The sequence below is a fragment of the Pongo abelii genome, chromosome 23, assembly GCF_028885655.2.
Source record: "Pongo abelii isolate AG06213 chromosome 23, NHGRI_mPonAbe1-v2.0_pri, whole genome shotgun sequence".
NCBI lineage: Eukaryota > Metazoa > Chordata > Mammalia > Primates > Hominidae > Pongo > Pongo abelii.
In genome coordinates this window covers 25594395-25612753 of record NC_085929.1, presented here as the reverse complement: position 1 = coordinate 25612753, position 18359 = coordinate 25594395, and the positions used below count along the sequence as shown (strand labels likewise).

At 52.2% G+C, this 18359-nt stretch overlaps 1 protein-coding gene across 1 annotated transcript in view; it reads left to right on the top strand.

The window, feature by feature from the left end:
- The window catches only part of LOC100938552 (immunoglobulin lambda-1 light chain), a 69697-nt gene that overhangs the window by 36037 nt on the left and 15301 nt on the right, over positions 1–18359 (top strand).

The following is an 18359-nucleotide window of genomic DNA, read 5'->3' as shown; positions in this document are numbered from 1 at the left end:
GGTGATGGAGGTGCCGGTGGTGGTAATGGTGATGGCAATGGTTGTGATGCTGGTGGTGATGGTTGTGGTGATGGTGATGCTGGTGGTGATGGTTGTGGTGGTGATGGTGGTGGTGATGCTAGTGGTGAGGATGGTGGTGGTGATGATGGTGATGATGCAAGTGGACAACTGAGCTTTAGTGCCAGAAACATCAAGTATTCCCAGTGAATTGTAGTTTTTTCTATTGGGTGGAAAGAGCATCAGTCTTGGTTCTTAAATACACAGAAACTCTGGGTTCCTAGAGGGTGTCACAAATGTTTCTTTGCACTTTGACACTTTGCAGAGGACCTACAGCTCATTCTGCTCTCTCCTTTCTTCTTCCAAAAACCTTGATTCACAGGAAGGCATTTAAATCCTCAGTCAGGGTTACAGTAATTGCACGTGCCTCACCTCCCTGGAACACCACATTTGTAACCTCGCTGCACTGGGCAGAGCAGGGCAGGGTGCGTTACACTGGTACAGAGGTCAGGCTGGACTCCCCAGTCCCCAATTTTTCCCTCTCTCCCTCAGCCTTCTTGCTCACTGCACAGGTGCTGCCCCCAGTGTCTCAGCAATTCATCAAGCCCCAGGGCTCTGGGTCCAGCCTGGCCCTGATTCTGAGCTCAGCAGGGCCCTGCCTGTGGTGGGCAGGATGCTCATGACCCTGCTGCAGGTGGATGGGCTGCGGGGCTGAAATCCCCTCACACTGTGCTCCTGTGCTCACAGTGCCCTAAGGGCTCTTTCATCCCTGGATCTGTGTCTAGGCCAGACACGTGGGAAGATTTTCTTGGAGGTCAGTTCCTCAGCTTTAAGACTTTTACCTCGTTTTTTCTCTCTCTCTAGGCTCCATGGCCTTGTATGAGGTGACTCAGCCACCCTCAATTTCAGTGTCCCCAAGACAGACAGGCAGGATCACTGGCTCTAGAGATAAATTGGGGGATAAATATCTTTCCTGGCACCAGCAGAAGCCAGGACGGGCCCCTGTGCTGGTCATCTGTGAAGATAGCAGTCAACCATCAGGGATCCCTGAGTGATTCTCTGGCTGCAACCTGACCATCAGCGGGGACCAGGCTGAGGATGAGGCTATTACTGTGCTACAGATCATGGCAGTGGGAGCAGCTGGCAGTGACTCACAGTGACACGGACAGATGGGGACACGGGAGAGAAACCTCTCCCCCAACCTGGCTGTCACTCTGACCCACCCTCAGCAACGACATGGCCTTCATTTCAGCAGACTCTGCCTGTTTCTCCTGCAGTGCAAGCAACAGGAGAATGGTGTCAGACTTCCATTTGTATTGTAGTTTTCAGAAATAATTCATTTGAAGTCCAAATATCTTGCCACTTGAAATGCAAGCCTCTGCAGAGACCAGTGCACAGGTTCAGGGGACAGAAAATGTCTCCAGAGAGCTTGGTTCCTGCATTGGTGACCAACAGTCTTTCCTTTCCCTTTCAACCCAGAGTGTGGCAAGAACACCCCCTGCAGGCAGCTGAAAGAGTCCACAGGGAGAAGGTGTCTCAACAGGGACCCTGAAAATTTGGGCTGAGGATTTTCCCATGCCCTCCCCTGGCAGGCTGGTCCCAAAAAATGCTCAGAAGAGGTGATCGTTATGGGTCCAGGGCCTCCGTGATCTTCCTTTTTTGTCTCCATCGCAAGTGACCTTTGGATTGTCACATCGTCTCTCAGCCCCTTCCCTTCTCTGTCAAGTGCGTTTTGCAGATTCTGTGCTCCAAGGTCCTCGATCTGTAGAATTTCAGGGTAAGAAGTGCTGGTCACCCACAGGGGGCCCCAGGCAGCTGGCTGAGGACCAGAGGCACAGGCAATAGTGTAGCTCCCCATAGGGCTTCATCATGGGCTCTGAGTGGAGGGGAGAAACCAGAAACCAGTCCCCTGAGTGTCTTCAGTCCCCAGTGAACTAGGAAGAAGCCACTGGGCTCAGCTGAACACACCTGAGCCTCCCCTGTTTCTGGCCCAGCAGCATCATCCTGGAGTCCCCTGTATGTGCTAAGCAGCCACCAAAAAACCCAATTAATTACCTGGAAATTTCCCCTCACCACACATGACTACAAAAGACTCGTGCCCCCAAATTACTCATTTATTAAAACAGCACAGTGAGCCTAAACTGACTTGAATCCAGGATCCCTTTCAGGTTCACCACTGTCTTCTCAGAACCTCTCACACACCAGACCCTTCCCACAGGGACCCGACTCCACCGTTCCCCACAAAGCTCCTGGGATTCGTTCCTTCTTTCAGTCCTGACAGCAGTTGCAGAGACACCTCCCCATTAAGGTATCCCCAGGTTCTTATTATAATATGGCCTGCCTGTCATTTTCTGCCCAAATCTTTTTTAATTTTCTGCATAATATTTACAACTATAAGGTTGTTTCCTATCGCCATTTTATTAATTGATTGATTTTGTGTTAATTATTTTCCTAACTGGTCAGCAATACTTTTTAATCGCAAGAGCACACATGAAAACCAGATGCACAAACAGCTAAGGGCGTATTTCTCCCTGCAGTAACACCCACCACTTCCACAAAGACACCAGGGTCTTTCTCATTTTCTGTTCCACGATCTGTATGATGGTGGCTTTGTTTTTATCCTTGCTGATGTAAGACCTCAGGGTGGCTGCTGCAGCTCCAGCTATCACCCCCATAATCAAGAGGAAAAGAGCCCCATGAATCCAGTGGGTTTCTTTTCTTCACAAGAGCAAGACTTTCCTGAGAAGAACCTCACCCACTGATCTCACTTCCCACTGACCAGGTCTGAGCCACACAGTCAACCTCCGTTGAGAAGGACCTGGGAATCGGCTGGGCGCGGTGGCTGATGCTTATAATCCCAGCCCTTTGGGAGGCCGAGGCGGGCAGATCACCTGAGGTCGGGAGTTCGAGACCAGCCTGACCAACATGGAGAAACCCCGTCTCTACTAAAAATACAAAAATTAGTCAGGCGTGGTGGCACATGCCTGTAATCCTAGCTACTCGGGAGGCTGAGGCAGGAGAATCGCTTGAACCTGGAAGGCGGAGGTTGGGTGAGCTGAGATTACGCCATTGCACTCCAGCCTGGGCAACAAGAGTAAAACTTCAAGAAGGCTGCAGAGAACGTGACCCAGACCAGAGTGGGTAGCGATAAACGTTTGTTGGGTGCATGTTCTTCTGTCTCTTACTTTGGAACAGCAGCCACCACTGAATGTTGGCTCTGTACCTAAAGCGGGCAGCAAAAAGGCTGTCCTTGAATTCTTTGACCCCACTCCCCTGTGCCAAGCCCTGATATCACCCCCACGACCACCCACCACCCAGAGTCATGTGCAGGCAGCCTCAGGTGGGCCTGCCTTCTCCTCCAAATTCTCACGTTCATACTCTCATGGGTAACCTGCGCCCCTCGCACCTGGTGTTGAGGCAGGCATGGGCCACACAGAAAAGAGGAATGCCTCCCTTGTGGCCAGTAGTTCATGGATCAGGGAGTCAGGGACCTGATCAGCAGGTTCTGATTCTACACCTGGACCCAGGAGGCCCCTGAGTCTCCAGTAGCCAGTGTAGAGTGGCCACCAGGGGGATGCAGAGAGTCACCTGGCAAAGCCACCTGGAGATGGGGTGGACCTGGGTGACAGGGGGAAGCTGATGTTCGGGGAGAGTCAGTGACCACCACCTGAGACCTAGAAAGAAAGGCGGCATTCATCTACAGCATTGTCCTTAACACTCGGTACAAATTCTCCAGGCTTTGTGTTTCTCAGTTTCGTCTCTGGCCGATGTTGCATATTTGACACAGATCAAGACACTGCTTTCCCGCCACACACTGGCACACCTGTGATAAAATGCTGTCGCTGTCACAAATGCCATCACTGTCACAAATGCCATCCTCCCTGTAGGCGCATGTCTTTCATCTTTGTTTGCCCTGAGAGCCCCCTCATTCTGCTAGACAGCAAAGATTTCTTTCAGCACCTAAGCTGTACCTGACCCTCACCACACACTGGGAGTACTGAGGCACAGCACCTGTGCCCTGCTCCAGGCACTCACAGCTAAGGCTAGGAACTTACAGCATTTCCTGGATCTTTCAACACTCCATGTGAACATGAGAAGGGTGACTCTGATTCTGGGAACCACTACTCAGAAGCAACAGTAGGTCCCTGCACATGTGTAAGCCTCATGGTGCCACCTGTAGAGTAGGATCACGAGGGTCACTGCATTGGGCTGAAAAGTGCCCTCCAGAGGGGGAGCTCCAACTACACCTAAATCTGGACACTGCACAAAATATTTAAGGACAGGACAGCACGTCCCTGGATTCTTAAATTACCCACATCACTCCTGAGCCAGGATCCAACAGAGAAAGGACCTGAGGTCCCAAAATAATCTTACAGTTGCCATTGTGACTCCCTGGCCATCTCCATACAGGACAAGGAATGACCACATGGGCAGGACATTTGATTGCCTGGAAGACACACACAGAATCCCCCTCAGAGCTCTGCATGACCAGGGCAGCTCAGGAGTAAGGCCAGGACCCCACAGTCTACAGTGGAGACATCAGCCCAGATGATGGGACCAGCAGAAGAATAATTTATGTGCTGAGAGTGGGTCTGCAGGGCCCACCCCTCCTCTCTCTGTGTCCCTCGGGGCTGAGCCCCTCTCTGGAAATTACAAAGCTCCTGCAGCAGCAGCCCATGACTCTGCTGATTTGCATCATGGGCCGTTCTGTCCAGTAAGGGGGTAAGAGAGGCCTGGGAGGAATCTGCCCAGGCTGGGCCTCAGGAAGCAGCATCAAGGGTGCCTCAGCCATGGCCTGGATCCCTTTCTTCGGCCTCCTCGCTCACTGCACAGGTGTTGCCTTCAGGGTCCCAGCCACCCACCCAGCCTCAGGGCTCTGGGTCCATCCTAGCCCTGACTCTGAGCTCAGCAGGGCCCTGCCTGTGGTGGGCAGGATGTTCATGACCCTGCTGCAGGGGGAGGAGCTGGTGGGGCTGAAATCCTCCCACACTGTGCTCCTGGGCTCACACTGCCCTAAGGGATCTTTCATCCTGGAGCTCTTCCAGGCCAGCCACATGGGAAATTTTCTTGGAGGTCAGCGTCTCCATTTCAAGCTTTTTCTCTTCCCTTTTTTTCAGAAGTGGCCTCCTATAAGCTGAGTCAGCCACCCTCAATGTCAGTGTCCCTGGGACAGACAGCCAGGATCACCTGCTCTGGAGATAAACTGGGGAGGGGAGTAAATATACTTCCTGGTATTAGCAGAAGCCAGGCCCCTGAGCTTGTCATCTACAGTGATATCCACTGGCCCTCAGGGATCACTGAGTGAATCTGTGGCTCCAACTTGGAGAGCATGGCCATCTTGACCATCAGCGGGGTTGAAGCTATTACTGTGCTGTAGACCACGGCAGTGGGAGCAGCCTGCGGTGACTCCCAGTGACACAGACAGATGGAGACATGGGACAGAAACCTCTCTCCCAACCTGGCTGTCCCTCTCAGGCTGCCCCCTGAGCAGTGACCATGACTTTCATTTCAACTGACACTGCCTGTGACTTCTGCAACCCAAACAGGAGAATCCTGTCAAATTTCCATTTGTATCATGGTTTTCACAAAGAGTTCATTTCAAACCCAAATATCTTGCCACATGAAATCCAAACCTCTGCAGAGACCAGCGTGCAGTTTCAGAGGATGGAAAATGTCTCCAGAGACCTTGGCTCCTGCACTGGTGACCAACAGTCTTTCCCCTCCGTTTCAACCCAGAGTGTGGCAGGTGCGCCCCGTACAGGCAGCTGAAAGAGCTGACAGGGAGAAGTGCTCTCCTTAGGGACCCTGACAATTTGAGCTGAGGATTTTCACTCCCCCAGCATGCTGGACTGAGGAGATGTTATTGTTACGGGTCCAGGGCCTCTGTGGTCCTCCCTTTTCTCTCCTCCCCAAGTGACCATGTGATTATCATGTTCCCTTTCAGCCCTTTTCCTTCTCTATCAAGTGCACTTTGCAGATTCTGTGCTCCCAGGTCTTAGATCTGTAGAATTTCAAGGAAAGCAATGCTGCTCACCCACATGGAATCCCAGACAGCTGGCCGAGGACCAGAGGCACAGGCAGCAGTGTGGGTCCCCACAGAGCTGCATGGTGGGCACCAGCTAGACTGGAGGAACCAGGAACAACTCCCCTGAGTTTCTTCAGCCCCAGATGAACTAGGGAGGGGTCAGCAGGCTGGGCTGAACCCACCAGGGCCTCCCCTGTCCCTGTCCCAGCAGCATCGTCGTAGAATTTTCTTTATGTGCTAAGCAACCACCAAAGAACCTGTCTAATTACCTGGAAATTTCCCTTCATCACACCTAACTACACGTGACTCCTGCCCCAAATTACTCATTTATTAAAATAGCTAAATGAGCCTAAACTGGCTTGAATCTGGGACCCCTTTCAGGTTTGCCGAGTCCTCTGGGATCCTCACACACACCAGACCCTTCCCACAGGGGCCTGACTCCACCATTCCCTGCACAGTTCCCGGGACTTGTTTCTTCTTTCAGTCCTGATAGCAGTTCCAGAGACACCTTGCAATTTAGGTGTCTCCAGGCTCTTATAATACAGACTGCCTGTCATTTTCTGCCTAATTCTTTTCAATTGTCTGCATAGTATTTACAACTGTAGGATTCTTTGCCTGTCATTATTTTATTAATTGATTGACTCATATTCATTAGTTTTCTACTTGATCAGGAATACGTTTATACCACAAGGGCACATATATGACAAACTGAGGTACAAACAGCTAAGGGCGTATTTCTCCCTGCAATAATACCCACCACTTCCACGAAGATACCAGGTCTTTCTCATTCTCTATTGTACCATCCCTGTTACGTTGGTGATGTTTTCATCCTTGCTGATGTAAGACCTCAGGGTAGCTGCTCCAGCTCCAGCTATCACACTTGTATTCAAGAGGAAAAGGGCCTCATGAATCCAATGGGTTTCTTTTCTTTACAAGAGCAAAACTCCTAAGAAGCACCTCACCCATTGACTCTCACATTCCATTGACCAGGCCTGAGGCACACGGTCAATTCTGGCTGAAAAGGACCTGGGAATCACAGGCACCGGTGTTTTCAGTGAATATACAAGACAAAGCTCAGGTGGAAGGTGGTAGGTACTATCTGCTGGGTCTGTAAACCCAGTGTTTACTGAACAGCCGAACCAACATGATGAGCACCTCACTTCAAGAAGGCAGTGTCTTGTTCCTGCTGAATTCCCAGCATGAAACATGTCCCAGACCCAGAGTGGGTCTGGATAAACATTTGTAGGGTTCATGTTCTTTTGTCTCTTACATTAGTGCAGCAGCCATCACTGCACATTGGCCCTGCGTCCGCAGCAGGCACCAGTAAGAGCCAGTCGCTAAGTCCTGTGACCCACACCTTTGGTCCCAAGCCCTGGTATTACCCCAAAATCACAGAGACACGTGCAGGCAGCCTCAGGTATACCTGCCGCCTCTTCTTCCAAGTAGTCATGTTTCTACTGTCATGGGCAATCTGCACCCCTCACACGTGGTATTGAGGCAGGCAGGGGCCACGCAGAGAAGAGGAATTTCTCCCCTGGGGCCGGCAGTCCATGAAAGAGGGAATCAAAGACCTGAGCAGCAGGTTCTGATTCTATACGTGGATCCAGGAGAGGCAGAACAGAGTCATGTCGGGATGGGGTGGAGCTGGGTGATAAGGAGATGCTGACATGCAGGGAGAGTCAGTGACCACCACCTGAGACTTGGAAAGAAAGATGTCATTTTCTGCAGCATCGTCCTCAACACTGAGGTACAAATTCTCCAAGGTTTGTGTTTCTCAGCTCTGTCTCTGGCCGATGTTGCATGTTTGACACAGATCCAGACACTTTGCTTCCTCCCACACACTGGCCTACTCTTCTGTGATAAAATTCTGTCACTGCCACAAATGCCGTCCTCCCTTGTGGTCACGTGTGTTTCATACTCCTCCCATATGCTCTGAGAACCTTTCTATTCTGCTATACAGCAAACATTTCTTTCAGCACCTAAGCTGCACCTGACCCTGACGACACACTGGGGATACTGAGGCACAGCACCTGTGCCCTATGCCAAGAGCTCACAGCCAAGGCCAGGAACTTACAGCATCTGCTGGATCTTTCAACACTCTGTGTGCACAAGACAATGGTGACGTTTTTTCTGGGTACCACGACTTAGAAGCAATGGCAAGTCCCTGAACATATGCAAGCCCCATGGTGTCACCTGTAGAGTGGGGTCACCAGGGCCACTGCATTGGGTTGAAAGGTACCCTCTAGAGGGGGAACTAGAAATATATCATCTGGACTCTGCAACAAAATATTTAAGGACAGGACACCCCTGGAGTCCTAGATTACCCACATCGCTCCTGAGCCAGGATCCAACAGCGGAAGAACCTGAGGATAATTCCACAGTCACCATGTGACTCCCTGGCCACCTCCAGGCAGGACAAGGAATGACCACATGGGCAGGACATCAGATTCTCTGGAAAATGCACACAGAATTCCCCTCAGAGCTCTGCATGGCCAGACCAGCTCAGGAGTGAGGCCAGGACACAGCCTGCAGTAAAGATGTCAGCCCACACTATGAGACCAGCAGGAGGAGAATTTTGTAGGCTGAGGGTGCGTACCCAGGGTCCACCCCTCCCCTCTCTGTATCCCTTGAGGCTGAGTCCTTCTCTGGCAACCATAAAGCTTCTCCAGCAGCAGCCCCTGACTCTGCTGATTTGCATCACAGGCTGCTCTCCCTAATAAGGGGATAAGAGAGGCCTGGGAGGAACCTGCCCAGCCTAGACCTCAGGAAGCAGCATCGGGGTGCCCCAGCCATGGGCCTCGACCCCTCTCAGCCTCCAAGGTCACTGTACAGGTGCTGCCTCCAGGGTCCCTGCCACCCGCCCAGACCCAGGGATCTGAGTCCACACTGGCCTTAACTCTGAGCTCAGCAGGGCCCTGCCTGTGGTGGGCAGGATGCTTATGACCCTGCTGCATGTGAGGGGCTGGAGGGGCTGAAATCCCCCACACTGTGCTCTGCTCACTATCTTGTGTAAGTCTGACAGATTGCATTTGCCAGGAGAAAGGTTTTTTTTTTTAAATTTGTTTGAAGTCTCCATCCTCCTGCCAAGCTCATGGACCACTGGGGCTGAGATTGATGGCAAGGGATAAACTGAGGGCCCATGGAGTCTCTGAAGCTGACTATAGACACAAAAGATAAGGGTATCTTCTGGAACTCAGTTTTTCACCCTCAAGCCCACCTTCCTTTTACTCTCCTTGCAGGCTTCGTGACCTCCTGAGCTGACTCAGCCACCATCAGCGTCAGTGTCCCTGGGACAGACAGCCAGAATTGCCTGCTCTGGAGATAAATTGGGGGATAAATATGCTTCCCGGTACTAGCAGAAGCCAGGCCAGACCTCCTTGCTGGTCATCTGTTGGGATAGCAAATGGCCCTCAGGGATCCCTGAGTGATTCTCTGGCTCCAACTCAGGGAACACGGCCACCCTGACCATCAGCTGGGCCCAGGCTGGGGAGGAGGGTATTACTGTGCCATAGCCCATGGCAGTTGGAGCAGCTGGCAGTGACTCACAGTGACACAGATGGAGACACGGGACAGAAACCTTTGCCCCAGCCTGGCTATCACTCTCAGGCTGCCCTCTATGCAGTGACCGTGACCTTCATTTCAACGGACTCCTGCTGTGTCTCTTGCAGCCCAAGCCACAGGAGAATCGTGTCAGATTTTCATTTGTATCGTGGTTTTCACAAATAATTCATTTGAAGTCCAAATATCTTGCCACTTGAAATCCAAGCCTCTGCAGAGACCAGTGCACAGGTTCAGGGCATGGAAAATGTCTCTAGACAGCTTGGTTCCTGCACTGGGAACCAACTGTCTTTCCCCTCCCTTTCAACCCAGAGTGTGGCTGGCGCGCCCTCTACAGGCAGCTAAAAGAGCTGAAAGGGAGATGCCGTCTCCATAGGGACTCTGAGAATTTGGGCTGAGGATTTTCCCACGCCCTCCCTGGCAGGCTGGTCCCAGGACACTAAGACGACTTACTGTTACAGGTCCAGGGCCTTTCTTGTCTTCCTTTTCTCTCTCCTTCCCAAGTGACCTTGGAATTGTTCCTCCCCATCTCAGCCCCTTCCCTTCTGTGTTAAATGCACTTTGCAGATTCTGTGCTCCCAGGTCCTAGATCTGTAGAATTTCAGGGAAAACAGTGCTGGTCACCCACATGGAATTCAAGACAGTGAGCCCAGGACCAGAGGCACAGGCATCAGTGGGGGTCCCCACAGAGCTGCATGGTGGGCACCGGGTGGAGATAAGAAACCAGGAACCACTCCCCTGAGTGTCTTCAGCCCCAGGTGAACTAGGGAGGGGTCAGTAGGCTGGGCTCAACCCACCAGGGCCTCCCGTCACTGCCCCAGCAGCATCATCCTGGAGGCCCCTATATGTGCTAAGCAACTGCCAAAGAACCTGATTAATTACCTGGAAATTTCCCTTCACCATACCAGACCACACATGACTCCTGCTCCCAAATTACTAATTTATTAAAATGGCACAATAAGCCTAAATGGCCTGAATCCGGGACCCCTTTCAGGTTTGCCACTGTCCTCTCAGGTCCTCACACATGCCAGACTCTTTCCACAGGGGCCTGACTCTGCTGTTTCCAACACAGATCCCGGAATTTGTTTTTCTCTATCCGTCCTGACAGCAGTTCCAGAGACACTTCCCCATTAAGATGTCCCCAGGCTCTTATTATAATACAACCTGCCTGTTATTTTCTGCCTAAATCTTTTTAATTATCCCCATAGCATTTACAACTGTAGGAATCTTTGCCTATTATTAATTTTATTAATTGATTGATTTGTGTTAGGTCTTCACTTAATTGGTCATGGATGCTTTTTTACCACGGAATCACACATTAAAAAAACAGACATAAACAGCTAAGGGCATATTTCTCCCTGCAATAATACCCACCACTTTCACGAAGACACCACGGTCTTTCTCACTTTTTGTTCCACCATCCCTATGATGTTGGCTTTGTTTTCATCCCTGCTGATGTGTGACCTCAGGGTGGCTGCTGCGGCTCCAGCTATCACTCCCATATGCAAGGAGAAAAGGGCCTCATGAATCCAGTGCTCTTTCACAAAAGCAAAGCTTTCCTAAGAAGAATTTCACCCGCTGATCTCACATCCCACTGATCAGGCCTGAGCCACATGGTCAATCCCAGCTGAGCAGGACGTGGGAATCACAGGCACCAGTCTTTTCAGTGAATATAGAAGACAATGCTCAGGTGGAAGGTGACAGGGACTGTCTGCTGGGTCTGCAAACCCAGTTTTCCTGCACAGCCAAACCAGCACGATGAACAACTCGCTTCAAGAAGGCTGTGTCTTGTTCCTGCCGAATTCCCCGCATGGAACGTGTCCCAGACCACAGTGGGTCTGGATTAACATTTGTTGGGTGGATGTTCTTCTGTCTCTGACTTTGGTGCAGGAGTCACCACTGTACCCTGGCCCTGCATCCACAGCGGGGACCAGTAAGAGCCAGTCCCTGAGTCATGTGATCCCTGCCCTGCATGCCAAGCCCTGGTAGTACCCCCATGGCCACCCACCACCCAGACACATGTGCAGGCAGCCTTGGACCTTCCTCCTCCTCTTCCAAATATTCATGTTCATATTGTCATGAGTAAACTGCACCCCTCGCACCTGCTATTGAGGCAGGCATGAGTCACAAAGAGAAGAGAGAAACTACCTCTGTTGGCACCAGCAGTCCGCAGACCAGGGAATCAGGGACCTGAACAGAAGATTTTAATTATACACCCGGACCCAGGAGGCCCCTGAGCCTCCAGCAGCCAGTATGGAACAGCCACCAGGGGACAGAATAGAGTCACCTGGCAAAGTCACCTGGAGATAGGGTAGACCTGGGTGACAAGGAGATGCTGACATGCAGGGAGGGTCAGTGACCACAACCTGAGATCTAGAAAGAAAGGTGTCATTTTCTACAGCATCATCCTTAACATCGAGTATAAATTCTCCAGGCTTTATGTTTCTCAGCTTTGTCTCTGGCCAATGTTGCATATTTGACACAGGTGCAGACACTTTGCTTCCCCCTACACACTGGCCCACTCTTCTGTGCTAAAACGCAGTCATTGCCACAAATGCCATCCTCCCCTGTGGGCACATGTGTTTCATCTCCCTCCTGTTTCCTCTGAGAGCCCGCTCATTCTGCTACACAGCAAAGATTTCTTTCAGCATATAAGCTATACCTGACCCTGACCCCATACTGGGGGTACATAGGCACAGCACCTGTGCCCTACCCTAGGAGCTCACAGCCAAGGCCAGGAACTTGCAGCATCTCCTGGGTCTTTCAACACTCCATGTGCACATGACAAGGGTGAAGTTTGATTGTGGGAAGCACCACTCAGAAGCAATGGCAGGTCCCTGCACATGTGCCAGCCTTACGGTGTCACCTGTAGAGTGGGGTCACGAGGGTCATTGCATTGCGTTGAAAAGTGCCCTCCAGAGGGGGAGCTAGAAGTACACCTAACATCTGGACTTTGCCACAAAATATTTAAGGACAGGACACCCCTGGAGTCCTAAATTACCCAAGTTACTCCGAGCCAGTATCCAACAGGGGAAGGACTTCAGGTCTCAGAATAATCCCTCAGTGCCATTGTAAGTAAGTCCCTGGCCATCTCCACACAGGACAAGGAATGGCCACATGGGCAGGACATCATACTGCTTGGAAAACACACATAGAATTCCTCTCAAGAGTTCTGCATGGCCAGATCAGCTCAGGAGTGAGGCCAGAACATAACCTACAGTGACGATGTCAACCCAGACGATGAGACCAGAAGGAGAATGAGAATTCTGTGTGCTGAGGGTGGGTCTTCAGGGGCCTCCCTCCTCTCTTTCTGTCCCTTGGGGCTGAGCCCTTCTCTGGAAACCACACAGCTCCTCGTGCAGCAGCCCCTGACTGCTGATTTGCATCACAGGCCGCTGTCTCCAGCAAGGGGATAAGAGAGGCCTGGAAGAACCTGCCCAGCCTGGGCCTCAGGAAGCAGCATCAGAGGTGTCTCAGCCATGGCCTGGACCCCTCTCTTCCTTGGCCTCCTTGCTCACTGCACAGGTGCTGCCCCTAGGGTCCCAGCCACTGGTCCAATCCCAGGGCTCTGGGTCCAGCCTGGCCCTGACTCTGAGCTCAGCAGGGCCCTGCCTGTCGTGGGCAGGATGCTCACGACCCTGCTGCAGGTGGATGGGCTGCGGGGCTGAAATCCCCTCACACTGTGCTCCTGTGCTCACACTGCCCTAAGGGCTCTTTCATCCCTGGATCTGTGTCCAGGCCAGGCACGTGGGAAGATTTACTTGGAGTTCGGCATCTCAGTTTCAAGCCTTTTGTCTTCCCTTTTCTCTCCTGTAGGTTCCATGGCTTCTTATCAGCTGACTCAGCCACCCTCAGTGTCAGTGTCCCCAGGACAGACAGCCAGCATCACCTGCTCTGGAGACAAATTGGGGGATAAATATGCTTGCTGGTATCAGCAGAAGCCAGGCCAGTCCCCTGTGCTGGTCATCTATCAAGATAGCAAGAGGCCCTCAGGGATCCCTGAGCGATTCTCTGGCTCCAACTCTGGGAACACAGCCACTCTGACTATCAGCAGGACCCAGGCTGTGGATGAGGCTGACTATTACTGTCAGGCATGTGACAGCAGCACTGCACACAGTGACACAGGCAGATGCGGAAGTGAGACAGAAGCCTGCCCCCTCGGCCTGGCTCACAAGACCCTTCCCTCTCTCCTGCCCTGTCACACTGAGCAGGAGGGAGCCTTCCATGTGGAATGGAAGTTTCTGGTCCTATCCCTGCTCTTATGTTCCTGAGAGATGGGATCAAGTTACTGCCCACCTCTAGGCTCAGCTTATCCCAGAATAAACTGAGCTGATCATTTTGATGGTCAAATGCCAGCTCCCAAAAGACCCCAGAAACCCTGATATCAAAGTAGCACCAAGTCTATTAGTATCAAGGGAGACGAGCCCTAGGGTGGAATCATTTTAGTGTCTCAGAAGGCACGGGGCAATGGAAAGTGTTTATAAGGTTTCAGGATATGGACGTGAGCAGTTAAGGGTAGATCTTACAAGGAAGGAACCTACTAGAATTGGGGCCCATCTGTGACATCATAGCACAGCCTGGTGGACACAGAGAAGGGAAGGTCTTAAATCAAGTCTCGATCAGTAAATATTTATTGGATAAGTGAGCAATTTACATAGGTGAGAACTGTGTGCTCTCTTGAGCAGACCACTTACATGGATAACTGGTTTTCAGGAATTGCCTGAAGCAATGAGTGACATTCTTTGTTGTTATCACCCTCATCCACCTGGGAAAGAATAATCTGGAACCAGCAGTTAACATTGACACAATTGGTCTCAGTGCTCAGCACATTCATTCATTGCAGGCTGAAAAGTGATAATGGAAGAGAAAGGAGTTTATTAAATCCCTAGACACAAACAAATCCATGAGCAGAGATGAGAGATGTGGGCTCAGCTGGCCCAGTCCCACGGGGTCATTCCTCTTGTGATGGAAATGACCACATGAGGGTCCCCCAAGCGGTGTTGGGGGGCAGTCCAGATGGAGGGAACTGGCCTCCCAGGGCTCCCTGCTGCTTGGGCTGGGCAAAGGTTAGAGGAATGGAAGTCTGGTCCAGTGCTTCCCAGCAGCATCTCCAGGGTCATCCTCCCTCTGCTGGGGCTTCCCCTCCACTCCCCAGCACCGTCATTGCTTCCTCATCTGTCTCCTCCCTGCCCCAAGGCCCTCCCTGTGCTCACCCTGGCTCCTCCCCCTGCTCCATGCCCAGCCTCTGCAGAGCAGCCCGGGCCCAGAGACTTGGGCAGAAGCTTCCATCCCACCAGCTGCAGAACCTTCCCTACAGAAACAGGCCAGTCCCTGTGTCTCATATTTGTAGAGATCCCAATCACCCTCAGAGATGACAGGTGGGAAACCAGCCCACAGTGACCTAGGCTGTTGGGCATATGGCCTTCAAGCCCACTTGGCTGCACCTCCCTGGCCAACTCCAACATCCAGGCTGGGAGTCTGGAATCCTAGTTCCCCTGACCCATTCACTCCCACTAGGTTTGCTTCTAAACTCCCTGGGCCTCATCTTCCTAGTCTGCCCACCGGAAGCAGTGACAGGCATTTTCCAGGGCTGTGGTAAGGGCCCTGGAACTCACTCACTCACTCTCTGAGCCTCTGTTTCCTCATCAGTAGTGGAAAGACCCCCTGCCAGGTGGGCCATTCCATGACATCTACAGAGGGAGCAGGAACCTCTCCTATTACCTGGAGGAGAGCTGGGGTGGAGGCTGCAACCCAGGATCATCAGAAGAGCTGGGGTCTTCAAGGCTCCTAGGTACCCCTTAAGTGGGGGTCAGAGTGGCTTCAGGGGTCTTATTGCTCGGTCCAGACAGAAGATGTTTCCAGTTGTGAAAAATGACTTCAGGGACAACAAAAACAGAGATTCGCCTTTCCGGACACCAGTGGTTGATGTGCCTGGAGTACTCCTTGTACCAGACAGGGGAGACAGTCCTAGACAGAGGAAGTTCTAAGTGTCACCTAGATTTCGGGCCTCGGGGCCTGTATCAGGGGTAGGTGATGTCACAGTGAGTTGATGCTCTGCAGCCCCTTCCCTAGGAGGTGGCAGAGGGAAGAGCTGGTGGTCCTCTGAGGTGTGAGTCAGTCCAACCCTGAGGGTCTTCCCAAGCTGGAGGTCCCTGGGTGTAGAGGGAAGAGGTTCTGGTCAAATAGGCCTGGTGTTGAATCCTGGTCCATTTATTCATTTGGTCAAGAAATATTCATGGAGGACCCACTACGTGCCAGGTGCCAAGCCAGGTGACTGGGGACACAGTGTTAAGTGTGACAGTTGGCCCTTTCACTGCTAGAGGTATGATATTCTCAAGCCGAGACTCAGGGCTCTACGATTGTATGTCAGATATATAGCCTCTATGTGCATGTCTCCAGAGACTGGTTTCCTGGAGTTCCAAGTGACAGCAATCGCTCACCTTGAATGCAAAAGTTAAAGGAGCATCCGAAAACCTAGTGACCCAGATAAATAATACTTAATGCAATACTTTCAAAAATTGAAATTAATGCCCAACAAACCCACAATGAACAAAATTTCAGGATCTGACTCACTCACCTCAATGGTTTCCCTCTTGGTCCTACCCACAGTCCCACAGATGAGTGAGTGCCCACGGGGATGCAAAACCAGAGTCAGGCCCCTGCACCCCCTTCTGCCCGGCCACCAGAGCCCTCCCCTGGGTCTTGGCCTTCCTCTTCTGAAGAGCTCCAGCAGTTCCTGCTCAGGCTTCCTCTACTGCTGGTCTTTTCTGCCCCCTACTGGACTCTCCCCTTATAGCTGCACTCCAGGCAGCTGGTAGAGGTTAAAGAATAGAAACCTCCCAAAACTCCACCCTCCAGTTCCAGGCTGGCTCCACCTCATGTCCAAAAAGGCTGGTCCTCCAGGTCTTTGACTGCTGTTAGTAAGTCCCAAGACACAGTCTTTACACCAAGTCGCTGTGTGCCTCGGGCAAGAAACTCTCCCTCTCTGAGACTGTGTTTCCACATTGGTAAAAGGAGCTAGAAGACCTCCCTGCCAGGTTGGCAAGTCCAGTCTGTGACATCTACAAAGGGAGCAGGGATCTCTCCCATTTCCTGGAGGAGAGCTGGGGTGGAGGCTGCAACCCAGGCTCACCAGAGGAGCTGGGGTCTTTGGGGTTCCTGAGGACTCCTCAGAGGGGGATCAGGAGCTGCAGAGCCAGCTTCTACCTCTGGGGACTCAGAGATCCAGAACCTTTGTCACATCCCCAGCCAATACTTTGTCATCCTGTGCCTCAGACTCCCCCAGATCCCAACAGTGAGAAGCTCAAGATGAGACAAGAAAGACCAGCCAGCTTGAATTTAGGGATGGTGGGGAGTGGGGAGCTGGGGACCCCTGGACCTGGGAGAGAGGAGTCTGCAGTGCCTGCAGGTGGAGTTTCTGGGACCTGGGGGATGGAGATTGGGCAGGGGACTGACCAGCAGGAGGGCAAGGTGGGGGATCCCCTCAGACATGGAGCAGGGCAGAAGCAACTGGATGGGGTACCCCCTTTTGCTTTGGGAGAGAAGGGCCAGGGCGGGACCCAGAGGGCTCTGCAGAGGCACCACAGACCCTGAGCAGGGGGTCCACCAAGCAGGACAGCTGGACTTGGCCTCTTCTGCCCAGGCCTGGATCCAGCCCTTGCACATCTCAGGCCAGGAGGGCAGGGGGTAGGCCTGGGTGGCCAGAGCTGCAGCTGCACCTGCTGGGGAGGCCTAGTCCAGTCCTCCAGGGTCCCCAGCCAGACTCGGATTTCCGACTGCAGCCACCATGGGAGGATGTGGTCTGCGGTGGTGATGTCTACTGCGGTGGCGATGTCTACCCAGAGGCCACAGCAGGTGCAAGGGTGAGGGTAGGGGCAGCAGCTGGGGATGCTACATTTAGGGACAGCCCCTTTTTATCCCCAAGACCTGGGACTGTCCCTGAAAGGAACCACGGCTTCCGGGTCCTGAGCAGTGGGTGAGTGTCATACCCACAGAGGGGCTGGGAGGGAGCAGCTTCAGCCTAGACTCCCAGGGCAGACCCTGCCCCAGCCCCCAACATCCAAGGAGCCCAAGATCAGAGGCAGGAATAGGCCAAGCTCGCCAGTGCAGGAGAAGCTGTGCTGGACCAGGGGTTTCCCAGTGCCCTCCCTTGTGTCCTGAATGATGTCTGTTAGGGCACCTACACCCCGTTACTGCTCAGTGCCTTGCGTATTTCCAAGGACAGGGATGTGTGGTGATTATTTGTATAATCCAGCCCCCAGCACCTGGCCCTCAAAAGTTGCCCAAGCAATGTGTATAAAGATCCAGCCTGGAGATCTTTGAAAACTGATTCAATGAGTTGAACCATTAAGTCATGATCACCATCCTCAACTTCATCTCTTTTTTCCTCCTCCTCCTCATTATCATCACCTTCAAGAACTGTTAAGGGTCTGAGACTTCATCCTATTTGCAGACTAAAAAGCCTGCCACAGTGTCATGGATGCTGGCAGAAGATACAAGACTCCTGGGTCAGAGACAACGAATAGTGTGTCTTTCACAGCAATAGCAGTTGCCAAGGTATCAGCATTGTCTTGCACCAGTTCCACAAGGTGATGCAAAGAGGGCCAGGTGACATCTGCATGCCAGAGCTCAGGGATCCCAAATATTTTATACTTGACAGTAAGCATATATCTGTCTTTTGCTCCAAAGAGAGGCTTTCTCTGTACCTTCCGAGGTTGTTCACTCTACAAACATCCTTGAAAAGATAATCCACAACAAAGGCAATCAGTGCCTTTGCCCG